Source organism: Protopterus annectens, chromosome 2.part2, assembly GCF_019279795.1.
Source record: "Protopterus annectens isolate FY-2018-M chromosome 2.part2, PAN1.0, whole genome shotgun sequence".
NCBI lineage: Eukaryota > Metazoa > Chordata > Ceratodontiformes > Protopteridae > Protopterus > Protopterus annectens.
Window position 1 is genome coordinate 1,143,625,877 of NC_056730.1, and position 10,409 is coordinate 1,143,636,285.

Here is a 10,409-nt window from a genome sequence, read left to right on the forward strand (position 1 = left end):
TGCCAGCCAAATACTCTTCACATCTGCCCACAACACTCTCTCAATTACTTCAGATCTCGTTTGCCACTTCTTGAAATGGTCACATTTAGTTACTGCTCTCTTGTCTTCTATCCTCTAACTTTTCCTTGTACTGAAGTATCCTTTATATGTTTTCCCTTGCATTTCCCATTATCTTCACTGATAATTCCCTGCCCCTCTTAGTTGATCCCATACTTGCTTAAGTAATTCATCTGGCTATAGCCTTTTCCCCCTTTTCTTAAGTTTATACAAGTCTACTGAGATGTTTTTCTCTCTGTATTTGTAATGTGTAAATGGCTATTTCCTAGCCTCTTTGTGGATGTGGCTGAGAAGAGTGGTGGCCATAAAATAGCCTCATTGGCTTCTTGCACATATTGTCTGGGATCTCTTCTATTTACAGGAAGACTGCAGCATTTGTCATGCTTTTAGCCACAAAGCTCTTGTGAAAAGGAGGAACAAGCTCTTAAAGGTCTGGCTCCTTCAGCCTTTAGTGAAGCCTTGTCTTCTGGAGACTGCCATTATTTCCTTCGTACTCTTAGATAAAGGCAAGAAAAGAAGTTGTTCCAAAAGCAAAAAAAAAAAAAAATTGAAACCCTTTGTTCTGAAAGGATCAATGGAATAGCAGGCCTCTGCTGTTGACAAATAAGTGCTGACATCTCCTGCACCTGTATGTGTAAAGACCTTTGACTTTGAAGGCTTTGGTACGGGAAATTTACTATTGCTTCACCTGCCATGACCAAGAATATGTCCTCTAGAACTACTTGCTCAGTCTATTGACCCCTTTGCTGGGGAGCTCCCAGTCCTGCAGAGGCCCAAGTCCTACTTCATCAGTCTGATCCACCAAAAAGTCGACATGGGCTTGGAGGACTTGAGGCCCCCTTTCTGTTCCAATCCCCCACATGTCTTGGCACCAAAACTTCCTTTCGCCCATTAACAACTCCTCTAACCTGTCTTAGAGTCCTGTTCTGGATCACCTGGTGCTGACTGTACTTGCTCCCAGTTTCTTTGGAGCTGGTGGTTACCCTGAGCTATTAAGTGGCTTCAAAACTGGCGACCTCTCAGAGTTGTAGCTACCCTGTCAGTTCTAGAAGGCAGATTTCTATTCCAGATTTTTTCGGTGCCATCTCTGCTCCTTGAAGCTTCAGCTCAAGTTTGGCTCCGGCTGTCTACCTCGACAGTTGGTAAAGTGGGGAGTGACCCTAGTCCAGAAGCAGTCCATTGTTCTAGACTACATAGCCACAGAGGCAACCCCCCCTCCCAAGATGGGAGAGGGCCTCTCGCTCCTAGTGCTTCCCCCTCTGAGCAGGTACCCCTGTAACTTTATTCCTCCTGCTTCTTCACTAAGGCAGTGGGTGCAGAGTCTTGGATTTCACATTTCCAGGTTCTGTTATCTTCTGATACCTCTTCAGGGGGATAATCGGGGGAGGTGTCTGAAAAGTGCAAGAGGAAGCACTCAGATTCCCCCATGAATCTGTAAACCAAGGTTTAGCTGAGGGAAGTGCCCCCACAGTTGCCTCCTGAAGGTGTCTCATTTGGAGACCTATTATAAAAATGGAGGGGTGGGGGCTGGAAGTCCCAAATCCCTTCCTCCTGAAGAATTGTTAATCTGCAGGCATTGGCACCTGCCAGTCTACCTCTTGGGTGACTCCACCTGCTAATTTGAATCACTTGATTGATTTTCACAGTGGGCTCCAGACACAATCGAGTCTATCCGTAGAAGATTACTATTGTGTGCCCCCCCCCCCGAGAGTTTTGGGCCAAGGCATTAGCTGTCGTGGTTGTAGCAGCTGCCACTGAATTCTTGCTAAGGAGTTTCTCAGGCCACCTGTCCGACAGTCTTGGGCTATGGACAAATTTGGTAAGAGGGTCTATGCTTAATCGACCTTTGCTATAAAAAAAAATACTTTAATTTCTTGGCATATTTCACCAGACTCCAATGGGATCTGATTAAGGAATTTTCAGGCACTGTGGGAGGAGCTGTAGCGGAGGGGAGAACCAAGAAAAAGTGGCTTCTAGCCACCCTGGAGTCTCATTGCACATGCAGCCGAAGGGGCTTCCAGAGCAGCAGGTACAGGCATAGCCATAGGGAGATACCTGGATGTGCTTATGTGCGACTGTGGAACTGTTCTAGTTGTCTTCAATCAATCATCATTTTTAAACATCCTTGTTGGTCCCTAAAGATAAGGGACCTTTATCCAGGTTTAAGAGGTGATATGTTTCTCCACCTCACAAATCCATTTTCTAGGAGTGTCGGAAATGTGCTTCAAAAAATCCCAAGGGCTTTTCTGAGATGTGTGTGGGGGGGGGGGGATTAAGATGCCACCCTCATGACAGGTGGTCCACAGAATCTGGCTTCAGGGATTCCTTCCTAGGGAAGTCCTTTCAGCACTCCTGAATGGGAGGCCCTGTTAGCCTCCTCCGGAGGCTTGTCCTTGCACCTAAATGCTTGGCTAAATTATAATGGATTCTTGGGTGCAACTGTGTCCCCAGCCTATAACATTCCATTTTTGTCCAAGACTGGAGACAGATTACAGTTCTCAATGTGCTGAACAAATCCGTAAACCAATCGGTAAGGAATGAACGAAAATTAACATCAGATGTTTTGCAATCTGTTCAGTCCTCTGAACCAAGCCGGTTAGTGTCAGCCAAAAACTCTCGAGCAAGGTCCTACCCAGAATGCTCTGCTCCCAGTTACCTCAGATTTGCTGTGTTGCCATACAGCCGTGTCAAGCCGCTCTCTCTCTCTGGCTCACTCTCGCTCTGTTCCTTTTGCTACTGTTCTCCACATCATTGTCGGATAAAAGTAGCATTCGTTTCAAGTGGTGTAAGGATTGCGGCTGTAAGTTGCAGCTTTCCAAACCTCTTTCCACCAAGACTCCTCAATGGGAGGAAGAATAAATTTAATATTGGTTTTCTTCTCTCTCCTCTCTCTCTCTTCTCTGAGGCTATTTCTGGTTTGGAGGGCTCACCCCTCCTGTTAACACCTGTTAGAGGCGTTCTTCCTCTTCATTGAGGTCGCTCCCTTCTCCTGCTGGAGATCATAGGGCTTCAACTTTAATTATGGAGCTGCCACCTGTGACGCTGCCAGCTTTGGTCTCTACAGTCCTCAGTGTTCATATGCATGGCAGTGGTTATCGCTTACTTGTGACTTCAAGGATTGGATGTTTCATAGGCAAATAAGAGGACAGAACAATTTACTTGTAAATCGGACCCTCACTTTTTCTGGACCAAGATGAGGTCACCCGGTCTCAAAAGTTAAACTTTCTCCACCACGAAGCCAATGTATTACCTTTGTCTAGAGCAAAAATAAGGTGGTCTTGCCTGAGTGAAAGTACTTTCTAAAAGGTCTATGGCAACTTCAGCAGCTTTCCATGTTAAGGCTTCCTTCAATGATATTTGCTCAGCTGCAAGTTGGGCCAAACCTCATACCTTTATTCTTCGTGGACTTGGCCTCCAGAGGTAGAGCTTCTTTGAGCTCCATGGTGCTCAGGAATGTCCTCCCATGAGGGCCACCCAGGGATACAGGTAGCTGGGGAATCTTATCAGATTAAGTTGCCTTACCATAACAATTCATCCTGTGTGTTTTGTCCCCCATCTGGAGGTTCTTGGTTGATCTCTTACTCCTTTATTGTAGATCTGTTATGACCAGAGGTAGCCTGTACTTGATCTGAGGTAACTGGGATCAGAGCATTCTGGGTAGGACCTTGGCTCAAGAGATTTCTGCTGATGTGAGCTTGATATTGGCCAGCTCTGTTTAGAGGACTGAACAGAATCCATCTGTAATGAATGAATTTATGGTAAAACTTTTTTTTTTTTTTCTGGATGGACTCTACAGTATGTCCTCTTTCTGAAAGGCAACTGATGTGCTCTTATCTCCAGGATATGTATTGCCACATATAAAAATGGATAAACTCTTGGAAATTCAAGCTGGTCATTGCCAATTCGGTCTGTCCTTCACCAACCATTGTCTGAATTGTTGCAAGATGGATAGTCTGTGGTGGCTGTACTCCAAATCCTCTGTCATCCTTTTGCCCTTCCAAAGCTCATGGTGTAGTGACTGCAGATGCCTCCTAGATGGGAATGGGGGGCATTATCTGGGCAAGATGGTCTAAGGCACTTGGTCTGCATTAGAGGCCAGCTTGCACATCAGTGTCCTGGAGCTAAGGGGTGCCGCTGGCATTGTAGGCATTTCAGACTAAGGGCAATTGCAGTTCAAACAAGACTATCTGGTTTGCTCATCAAACTGAGGAAACTAGTCTTTCTCCTTTTCTTTCTCACTTTGAGAAGCCCTCCGTGTGGCAGTGGGCAGTCTCTTCCAACTGCTTTCTAATAGCAACACACATGCTGGGGAGTTCTAGTGTGATTGCAGACAAGCTGAGCAGATGCATTCTTCAGCCTCATGAGTGAAGCTGAGCAGATGCTTTCTTCAGCCTCATGAGTGGTTATCTGTCCAGAAGTGGTGAAGGTTATCTTCCATCATTGGGGTTGACAGTGCTGCGACTTGTCGCTTCTCCCCTGAAGTGCAGCAATTATTTTGCCCTGATTTCCACCTCTGGGGAAGTTGTCAAGAGATGCTCTTTACAGTTGGTTCCTTGGTCTCTTGTATGCCTGTCCATGTATTCTGATTCCAAAATTTTTGTAGAAAGCACTCCAGTTGAGCAAAGTAAGCCTCATTGCACCCTTTTTGGCCTTTACTAATTTGGTCCCCCTTCCTTTGGCTTTATCTGATTTGACCACCTTGGATTCTGGAGCTGGTTCCAGAACTTCTGCCATCATCCAGATAGTGGTGTTCACCCAGACATTCAGAACTTCAGGCTGACAGCATAGGTCCTCCTATTCCATTAGTTGCCAGGCATCCTGATATTTTCCTCTCTGGTATGCCACGTTATCTGCTCATAAACCTTCCACTTGCAGATTGTGTTCTGATAAAAGTGGAAAAGCTTTACCAGTTGGGCTCATGAAAAACTTTTCTGCTTCTATAGAGCATACCTTGGACTTAGCCTCTCCATTGCTGGAGCTTCCCCTTCCACCATCTGGTTACAAATGAGCTGCAATCTCTAATTTTCATGGTGGTATACATTCTTTAGCCTCTCTGGCTTTGCAAATCATTCCTAAAAGGCCTACTTTAAACCCCCCCTTTCTAAGATCCCACTCAACCTTGGCCTCTGAACTTAGTATTATAAGCTGTGATACATTCTCCCTTTGGGCCCTCTGCAGAATGTTACTGGTAGCAATTGCCTCTACTGAAGGGTTTCAGAGATCTATGCATGGTCTTTAACCCCTCATCTGATTTCAGAAGGGTAGTCCCCCTCTATCTTAGAAGGAATTTCTGTAGTATCAGAGGCCAATATCAACCAAATCATTAACTTACCAATTTTCTTCCCAATAAAGGGATATGTCTTGAATCTACTTGTTCACAATTGTTTGTACTTTCATAGAACAAAAAGACATTGGATAAGGCAGTCTGCAAGGTAGCGACCAGATAGTTGAAAGCTTGTATTCTCTAAGGAGCCTGCCTAGGCCTGTGAAAACATGTGACCAAGTAGTTGCATTATTTGCTGCTTCTTTGAGGAAGATTTCTCTACTCTCTTGCATCCAAAGCTCTCACTCCTGAAGTTTTGACTTGCACCCACTGTATTATTCATCAGGTCACTCTAACAGATGAGTGTATAGAACTGCAATCTTGGGATTCCACATCTGCTGTCATCATGAGACCCAAACGGTGAAAGTTTTGAAACATGAGGGGGGATTAAGTCTAAGATTACTTTTGCTTTATCTAGAAGAAGCATATTGGTGTGACTTGGAATGGAAATCAAACCAAGTAGGAAAAAAAAAAAACAGCAACTGGATATGCCAAAAATGAGGGACCAGATTAGGTGAGAAACAACCTCATGTTAATTGGGAATAAATGCATGAATGGCTGAGAGGCAATGAAAGGTTAATAATGGTGGCCAGAGCTGTAGTTGGTGGCCTGTATTTTAAGTACAGTTGTGTAGACTTGGCATAAAGGTAGATGTTTGTGTATTCGCTGTTGCAGTCATTACATTTGGGTTAGATTTGGGTAATCTGCTGGCAGGTTGCCCTCAGCCTGAATAACAAGTCTTGGGTCCTGTGTTGGTTGTGGTCTCCTTCCATAATGTCTGCTATAAAACATGCAGCCGATACCATCAGTTTTTCTTGCCCCAGATGTATACACTTTTAGCAACAAACTTTACCATCTAAAAGCAAATACACCACAAAGGCTTTAGAGTATAGTGAAGGAAAGAGAAGTTAAGTGGGATGGCGGGTAACCCGGACTGCAACAGTGAATACACTCTTAAACATTTATGTTAAGTGTACACAATAGTATGTTCATGTTCACTGTTGCAGTCATTACATTTGGGTAGAATCCCAAAGCTATGGATGGGGATGATGGAACTAAATGGCATTAGAAGTGGCTATAAGGCCCTGCAGAACTGCAGTAGCAAAGCCTGCCCTGGATTTAGAGAAGAGAGGCAAATGATAATGCTTTGTGAAGGTATGAACAGAGCTCCAAGAAGCAGCTTCTAGAATGTCTTTGGAACTCCTCAGAGAGGCTGCTGAGGTAGAGGCAGCTCTGGTGGAATGTGACCTGATTCCCTTTGGTACAGGTTTACCATGATGCAAGTAGCTGAAATGAATGCAGTGGCTTATCCACTTAGAAATGGTCTACTTTGATCGCATTCACCCATGATCCTGAAGCAGATGCCACCAGTAGTTGCTCGGACTTTCTTAGAGATTTGGTCCTGTTTAAGTAGAATCTTGGTTGTGTTGTGTATGTCCAATGAATGCAGAATCTGCTCCCCCTTGGTTTTCAGATTTGGGTAAAAAGTTGGCAGGTGAATAGTTTTGGAGCCACACTGGATACCACCTTAGGCATAATGGAAGGATTGGTCCTGAGGCACACCCTGTCTGGATAAAATGTAATAAAAGGCTCCACAGCCATGAGAGCCTGTAGTTCTGTAACCCTTCTTGCTGATGTGATTACCAAAAAGGAAAGCAGTTTTCCAAGATAAAAACTTTGTCTGCAGTAGCTGCTGGTTCAAAAGGAGGCAGAGTGAGTTTTTCCAGCACAAAATTGAGGTCCCATGCAGGAGTTTGTGATCATCTGGGAGGCCTTACATTGTTGGTCCCTCTAAGATACTGTTTTAGCAGATGATGAGAAAATATGGGAGGCTCTGTTGTAATGAGCCGAGATGGCAGAGGTATGGATCCTTATTGAAGAGAAGGATAGGCCTTTAAGTATTGCAAAATCTGAGGGATATTTGGTTTTGCTGTGTCCGTTCCTTGTGCTTGGTTCCAAGCACAGAATCTCTACCATTTATCAGCATACGATTTTATAGTACTAGGCCTTCTGCCTTCTAAAATGACACCCATAACAGATTTTCTGAGCGGTGTTTGAATAGTTACATGATCAGCCATGCTGCAAGGTTCAAAGGTTTTGGAGCAGAGTGTGCAGAATTTTATTGTTCTGCTGAGACAGTTGTCCAAGTAAGGATAAATTTGTATGCTGATTTGTCTGCAGAATGCAATTACTGGTGCCAGGCGCTTTGTAAAGACCCTGGGTGCAGTAGATAAGCCAAAGGGCAGTGCAGAGAATTGGTAATGCATAAAACCTGCCTTGAAGCGGAGGTATCTTCTGCATGATTCCCTTATTGGGATATGCAGGTATGCCTCAAGTCTAGTTACTAACCAAGCATTCTTGCCCAGCATAGGCAGTAGTTTTAAAGTCAGCAGTTTGAATTTTGGAATGTCCAGGAACATGTTGATACATCCAGTATTGGATGCCAGGCATGTCTTTTCTGGGTACCAGGAACAGCCTTTAATAAAAACCTTGTCCTTTTTCCTGTTCTGCTTGAATAGCCCCCATATCCCTGAGGGGTGTAACTTGTTTCTGAACCTCTGCCCATTGATTGTCAGATCTGGTCAACTATTTAGAATTGGTAAAGTATGTACCCTTGGGATACTATGTTTAATATCCATTTGTCCTGGATAATTGCCAGTTTTGAGCATGAAGTGCTAATCCCCCCCCCCCCCAAAGGGGGCTGCCAAAAGATATCTACTTGGTGATGGTAGAGAAGTCATTGAGACTGCTTACTGTAGGATTGTGCTTTGTTTCCTCCAGATTTGGAGGTGGAGGCACCCTATTGCTTTGACCTGTAAGAACCCTGTGATTGGTATCTAGACTGCCTGGATTTGCCTTGAGAGGCTCTGTCGGACACAGGAAAGGACCCAGTGTCTACTGAATCTGGGTGGCTGCACTTGTAAGAAATCTTTTACAGTTTGCATAGACTGTCTTCCATTTTCTTTGAATCTCCTCTGCCTTATTACCAAACAAGAGTATCATGCTGTAAAGGGGCATCCGACAATTTAGCTTTAACATGATCAGGCAGATTTTGCTCCTTGAGCCAGGCATGCCTTCTAATCACAGATCCAGTAACTGTGGTGGTGCAAGAGGCCTCCAAGGAATCAAAACCACATTGCAAAGTATGCTTTCCAGCCTGTTTTGCTGCATGCAGTAATTCCTGTAATCTTCCACACAATCCGAAATAAGCACTTTCTGTTTCAATAGGCCCATAACATGCAGTTGATATTTAAGCATATGAAACTGGCAGTTTAAGGCCCTAATTGCCAAGGTTGCAGACATATAAATCTTCTTTCCCCATCTATCCAGTGCCCTGGAATCTATCAGAGGGGGAGGATTTTTGGCCGTAGAGGCCTATATACCTTTGGGACTCTGAGATCTTTTAGGATCAGCAGCAGGATTTTTGAATAGAAATGTGTGGGAGTCCAGAACCCTGTAGCTAGGAGCCATGCTTGAGTCTGAAAACGCATCAATGTCTAATACAGGAGCTATAGCCAAAGGCCTATGCTGAGGAAGAAGGAAATCCCTAGGCCTCTCTTGATTCAGAGAAATCCTGACTCTCCCAATGAAAATGTTCCCTTAAAGTATGCAAGGTTTCTCCAAAAGAATAATCCTCAGGAGGAGATGGATTCTTCTGCATCTGAATCCTTATAGGGTGGTATAGAAAATTCCTGATCAGAAGAGGAATCGGGAGAAATAGAAACCTGATCTGAAGATTTGTAATCTGTCTTGCCTAGGCCTCTTGGGGTGTGTGTGTGGGGGGGGGGTTGGGAACCCCTGATCAAGGTAATTAAGTCCTCAGCTATTTTGATCAGTTTTTAGGCACAGTTGCCCTAGCACGTGGCTCGTGCATCAGTTTTTTTTTTTTAGCCTTAGAAGTTGTTTTTGTAGCTGGTGTTGGTTTTATATAAAAATGTTGAGGCCTGAAAACACCCTCAAGTCTTTACCTGCTCAGTGGCTTGAGACATCCATGGGGTCAATACTCTGAGAATCTCGCGGCATACCAGACTCAGCATGGGTCTCTGTAGAGGCCTGCAACTCAAGCCCCTCACAGAGTACTGGCGACTGGCTTAGGAGAAACTTCGTTATTTGTTTTGGACCTTGACTGTCTGTCTTTTTCTTTGAACTCTGGTAGTTTGATTGCTAACCAGTTCATAGGTTCATACTAGGCTATCTGCCCTAGGGCATTTATAAGCCTAGCCAGAATGTGTTTGGCTTTTGCCACCCATCTTTAAATTAATTTTGCTATGCCCTTTTTCGAGGTTAATATACTCTGCCTCTGTCTAACCGTGACAGAATTGATGCCTTTTAATTGTAAACCTGCAATCTCCCATCCACTCATAAAGATTCCTCTTGAAGAGAGTCAATGAGGGACTCTGCCTTATCACAATGCTAGTCCCTGGTAGTGGTGCTTCTGCAGGTGGCCATTGTTCCTGTTTGGAGGGAGACAGACTATTTGCATACACCCTGTGTTAGAATATAAAATATCTAGTTGCAGTTGGTGGTCACTGAAAGTAATAAGCAGTACTAGTATTAGTATTAGTATTTGTTGTTTTTGTCTGTCATTTTAAGCATAGTCAATTACTGCATGTGAGAATCAAACCCTGCACCTTTTGTCTGTAAGGTAAATCTCCCACCCTTCCTGACACCCACTCATTGCATAGCCTCCTAATATGCAGACTCCCACTTTGTTACAGGGCATATTGCATATTGTTTTGCTTCTAATAGAATGAATAAGTCCCACCAACCACAAGCCGCTTGTTGCCATGCATAATGAAGAAGAAAGGTTTCGGCCTGCCATCCATCTCTCTCTGGTGGGTGTTGTTGTCTCCTCTGTGTTACCCAACTTAGCAAAAAGCATGCTGATTGTTTCCACCTCAAACTTCCACAAGAGTAGAGCTGTGGGCAGCAGCACAGATTCTAAATGGTACCATAAGACTGTACTGTCAGGGCTAGCTGTAGGTGACTATTGAATAATGCCACAAACAGGGCATGGTTTTTAGGTTTT